Here is a 5,449-nt window from a genome sequence, read left to right on the forward strand (position 1 = left end):
GCAAAGAGTATATAGGCAGCGGAAATTAAAGCATGCAACTTGCAAGAAAGTAAAGGGAAGGGTTTGGAGGATTCAAACGCAATTGGAGACACGGATGTTTTTGGCGTGGTTCCGATAGGTGGTGCTATCGTACATCCACGTTGATGGAGACTTCAACCCACGAAGGGTAACGGTTGCGCGAGTCCACGAAGGGCTCCACCCACGAAGGGTCCACGAAGAAGCAACCTTGTCTATCCCACCATGGCCATCGCCCATGAAGGACTTGCCTCACTAGCGGTAGATCTTCACGAAGTAGGCGATCTCCTTGCCCTTACAAACTCCTTGGTTCAACTCCACAATTTTGTCGGAGGCTCCCAAGTGACACCTAGCCAATCTAGGAGACACCACTCTCCAAGAAGTAACAAATGGTGCGTTGATGATGAACTCCTTGCTCTTGTGCTTCAAATGATAGTCTCCCCAACATTCAACTCTCTCTCATAGGTTTTGGATCTGGTGGAAAGAAGATTTGAGTGGAAAGCAACTTGGGGAAGGCTAGAGATCAAGATTCATATGGTAGGAATGGAATATCTTGGCCTCAACACATGAGTAGGTGGTTCTCTCTCAGAATGGTAAGTTGGAAGTGTAGGTTTAGTCTGATGGCTCTCTCCACGAATGACTAAGCCAGGAGATTTTTGGCGTGGTTCCTATAGGTGGTGCTATCATACATCCACGTTGATGGAGACTTCAACTCACGAAGGGTAACGGTTGTGCGAGTCCACGGAGGGCTCCACCCACGAAGGATCTACGAAGAAGCAACCTTGTCTATCCCACCATGGCCATCGCCCACGAAGGACTTGCCTCACTAGGGTAGATCTTCATGAAGTAAGCGATCTCCTTGCCCTTACAAACTCCATGGTTCAACTCCACAATCTTGACAGAGGCTCCCAAATGACACCTAACCAATCTAGGAGACACCAGTCTCCAAAAGGTAATAGATGGTGTGTTGATGATGAACTCATTGCTCTTGTGCTTCAAATGATAGTCTCCCCAACACTCAACTCTCTCTCACAGATTTGGCTATGGTGAAAAGATGATTTGAGTGAAAAGCAACTTGGGAAAGGCTAGAGATCAAGATTCTTGGGGTTGGATTGGAATATCTTGTTCTCAACACATGAGTAGGTGGTTCTCTCTCAGTAAATGAATGCTGGAAGTGTAGGCACGTTCTGATGGCTCTCTCCACGAATGCAGAGTGGGTGGAGGGGTATGATGCGTTAATTTTGCATCATGCTTTTATATCGATATTTATTGCATTATGGGCTGTTATTGTAACACCCCAACCGACACATCGCTTGGAATATTACCACATAACACCTTCGAAATGAAAACATGCCCTCAAAAGAATTTCGGCAGAGTTTCCTCTATTTCTAAGGACATCCACGACATGCAATTCATATAGTATATATATCGCAAAGAACTAGCACCGGTGTAAAGCACAAGGCTACAATACCATAACCGAGAACATCCTCGGTAACTTTAGGCGATAGCGTTAGTCTTAAGGGGAAATTAGCTAAGCCATACAGACCAAGAGGGTATCTCTCCAATTCAAGATGAACCACCACAGGTAGTAAAGTACAACTATACTAGGTTCTCAAAACACCGTCCTAAAGGACAATAGGTGTGAGTTTCGTGAAGTGAAAACGGTGAAGATGCTACTCCCAAGACTCCCATGCATGTCGTCCTCAGGATTTACCTAAAACAAATAAGCAACAAAGATGAGTACAAAGACTCAGCAAGTACATACATGAATAATAAGCATTACACATGTCAAGATACCAAATCTCTATTAAGCACCATACACTCATCAGCAATCAACACTTGTATTCATGCCCTACGTGCCTACATGCTCATCTCATTTCATTGCGTATACCGGTATCGCTTGAGTGGACGCCCGTCGACATCCACTCACTCCAACTTGTGGAGGTTGCCTCCACAGTAGGTCGCAACCCAACAATGGAGGTCTCAATGTGCCTACCCAAGGTAGGGAACTCTTTCTTTCACGATCATCATGTATGCAAATATGCAAATGCAAGCAAAGAACTTGAATCAACATGTCTTTGTCATCGTCATCTCCATCACAATAAACATCATAGACATGGGCAAATATCAAGATACAAAAGAAGTGCAGAGGATATGCAACGTCGTTATCCTGTCATGAACTTGCCTCAACCGCGGGGCACAACTTGTGGGTTAAAGGATCCTGAACCAGAAGTACCAACACCTGTAAACAGGCATATATCACAACCAATACAAAAACATGGACTTAACTTCTAAGCATATATAATTCAGCTTCGCTCCTACGCATAAGACCCCAGTGCATATCAATCAACATTGATGAAATCTGAGAATATATACTTGTTCCTCTACCCAAGTCCATACATTAAAATTCTGTCCAACATAGTACAGCCCACCTTGATAACTTCATAGGTTTTAATATACCAAACAAAATATAATAAATGATATGTGTTTAATCATCTACAGAACAGCATCTACAAATATCATGTTATAACTTTATTTTAATTCCACACTTAACAGGTCCTAATCTCCCAAATGAAAATACTGTACGCAGAAAACTGTATTTCTGGACAGCAAACCAAATAGACGGCTGCTCTCAAACCGTACATCCAAATGAGGCAAATAAGTACTCCACGGAAACCTTAGAACATGCTTTACAAATCATATGTAGAGCCCAACTCAAAATTCTAAGCATAACTATCCCGTTTTTCACCTAGAAGCTGGCTGTCCAGATCTGACAGTTCAGTTCTTGTGTAGTTTATGTGCAGTATTAACCGAACCAAGTTCAGTTTACAAGGAGAGATACCCAACGCTCCAGATTTTACATGGAAGCAATCAACACCTCGCAAAAATATAGATGGGCTATCATCCCCAATTGATTTGGTTAATCAAAGGAACTAACAAAGAGAAGGTCCAGCCTGGGTGTCAATACTAAATAGCTAAAAGCATGGAGATCACCAATGAATTTGCAAATTGGTTCAGGAATCCCTTTCCAAATCCCGAATCTAATTCTAAACTATCAACTGCTACCCAAATCCCTAATTATGACCTAGGAGGCACCATAGAAAAGGAGAACTGGGACGTACTGCTAGCGACACGACGCCCAGCAGCCACCCCTGCTCGGCAACGACCACGGAGAGGAGATGCGTCGGGGAGAGCAGCAACCTCGCGGCTCACGGCGGCGGCAACCACCAGCAGCAGCAGCGACGGCAGCAGCCTCTGTTGGGAAGACTAGAGGAAGGCTTTGGGTGAGGGGTAACAGGAGAGAAACAGGATTTGGGCGCAGCGTACAGCGGCGCAAGGAGCGACCGATGGCTACGCCAAGTCTGACTGGGCCTTGAGCCCATAAAGGATTTTCTTTCCTCTCGTTTTGGAAGGCTTAAAGAGCTAAAATCTGCTATTTAGTCAAAAGCACCACATAGGCCAACTGGTATTCAGCCTACTACTGAGAGGTCCAAGGTTCAAATGCCAACACGCCTCTTCCATTTATTTCCCATTGTCTCTCTCTCTCTCTCTCTCTCTCTCTCTCTCTCTCTCTCTCTCTCATTTTCCTTTTCCTATTTTATATCATAGTCTACAAATATCGACTTTACCTTATTCATCTATATATTTAAGCATATTGGCACAATCAATTAGCAAAAGAAATCTGGGGCATTACAGTTATTTGACGTTTTGTCACAATACTTATGGCTATTCTCTCTTATTTTACAAGGTTTACATGAAGAGGAAGAATGCCGGCAGCTGGGATTCTGGGCTGGAAAAGGAGCAAATATTGGAGACCTATTCTGCACAGCTCCAAAAGTACTGAAACTCCACGAAAGTTATTTTTGGAATTAATGATAAATGTTCGGCAGAAGAAGTAACAGAGGGGGTCCACACCCTGGCCACGAGGGTGGGGGGCGCGCCCTACCCCCCTAGGCACGCCCCTACCTTGTGAGCCACCTGGCAGCCCTCCAGTGCCCATCTTCTGCTATAAGAAGTCTTTTACCCTGAAAAAAAATCGTAAGCAAGCTCACGGGACGAAACTCCGCCGCCATGAGGCGGGACCTTGGTGGAACCAATCCAGGGCTCTGGCGGAGCTGTTCTGCCGGGAAAACTTCCCTCCGGGAGGGGGAAATCATCACCATCGTCATCACCAATGAATATGCTTTGAGAGTAGTTACGTTTGTTCCTGAGGACATGGGTGAAGTCTTGCTATTAGTAGTCATGTGAATTTGGTATTCGTTCGATATTTTGATGAGATGTATGTTGTCTCTTCTCTAGTGGTGTTATGTGAACGTCGACTACATGACACTTCACTATTATTTGGGCCTAGAGGAAGGCATTGGGAAGTAATAAGTAGATGATGGGTTGCTAGAATGATAGAAGCTTAAACCCTAGTTTATAAGTTGCTTCATAAGGGGCTGATTTGGATCCATATGTTTCATGCTACGGTTAGGTTTACCTTAATACTTGTTTTTTTAGTTGCGGATGCTTGCAATATGGGTTAATCATAAGTGGGATGCTTGTCCAAGAAAGGGCAGTACCCAAGCACCGGTCCACCTACATATCAAATTATCAAAGTAACAAACATGAATCATATGAGTGTGATGAAAACTAGCTTGACGATAATTCCCATGTGTCCTGGGGAGCGCTTTTCTATATATAAGAAGTTGTCCAGGCTTGTCCCTTGCTACAAAAAGGATTGGTCCACCTTACTGCACCTTATTTACTTTCATTGCTTGTTACCCGTTACAAATTATCTTATCACAAAACTATCTGTTACCTACAATTTCAGTGTTTGCAGAGAATACCTTACTGAAAACCACTTGTCATTTCCTTCTGCTCCTCGTTGGGTTCGACACTCTTACTTATCGAAAGGACTACGATAGATCCCCTACACTTGTGGGTCATCAAGACTCTTTTCTGGCGCCATTGCCGGGGAGTGAAGCGCCTTTGGTGAGTGGAACTTGGTAAGGAAACATTTATATAGTGTGCTGAAATATACTGTCACTTGTTACTATGGAACATAATCCTTTGAGGAGCTTGTTCGGGGTATCTTCACGCCGACCAGAAGAGCAAAGAGTTGCTCCTCAACCTACTGAACCTACTGAAAATGTTTACTTTGAAATTCCTTCGGGTATGGTAGAGAAACTGCTAGCTAATCCCTTTGCAGGAGATGGAACATTGCATCCCGATTTAAACCTTATCTATGTGGATGAAGTTTGTGGATTATTTAAGCTTGCAGGTATGCCTCATGATGTTGTTAAGAAGAAGGTCTTCCCTTTATCTTTGAATGGAGATGCATTGACATGGTATAGGCTATGTGATGATATGGGATCCTGGGACTATAAATGATTGAAATTGGAATTTCACCAGAAGTTTTATCCTATGCATCTTGTTCATCGTGATCGTAATT

The 5,449-nt window shown here is 43.6% G+C and overlaps 2 long non-coding RNA genes across 2 annotated transcripts; both read right to left on the reverse strand.

Annotated features, from left to right (window-relative positions):
• Window positions 1–1,418: 1,418 nt before the first annotated feature.
• LOC119333340 lies at window positions 1,419–2,193 on the reverse strand. Its single transcript, XR_005161178.1, has 2 exons — window positions 1,907–2,193; window positions 1,419–1,729 (listed from the first exon to the last, which is right to left on the reverse strand). It is a non-coding gene; the product is annotated as an uncharacterized LOC119333340 (long non-coding RNA).
• Window positions 2,194–2,209: 16 nt separating this feature from the next.
• LOC119333334 lies at window positions 2,210–3,373 on the reverse strand. Its single transcript, XR_005161176.1, has 2 exons — window positions 3,138–3,373; window positions 2,210–2,257 (listed from the first exon to the last, which is right to left on the reverse strand). It is a non-coding gene; the product is annotated as an uncharacterized LOC119333334 (long non-coding RNA).
• Window positions 3,374–5,449: the final 2,076 nt, after the last annotated feature.

Source organism: Triticum dicoccoides, chromosome 1B (genome assembly GCF_002162155.2).
Source record: "Triticum dicoccoides isolate Atlit2015 ecotype Zavitan chromosome 1B, WEW_v2.0, whole genome shotgun sequence".
Taxonomy (NCBI): domain Eukaryota; kingdom Viridiplantae; phylum Streptophyta; class Magnoliopsida; order Poales; family Poaceae; genus Triticum; species Triticum dicoccoides.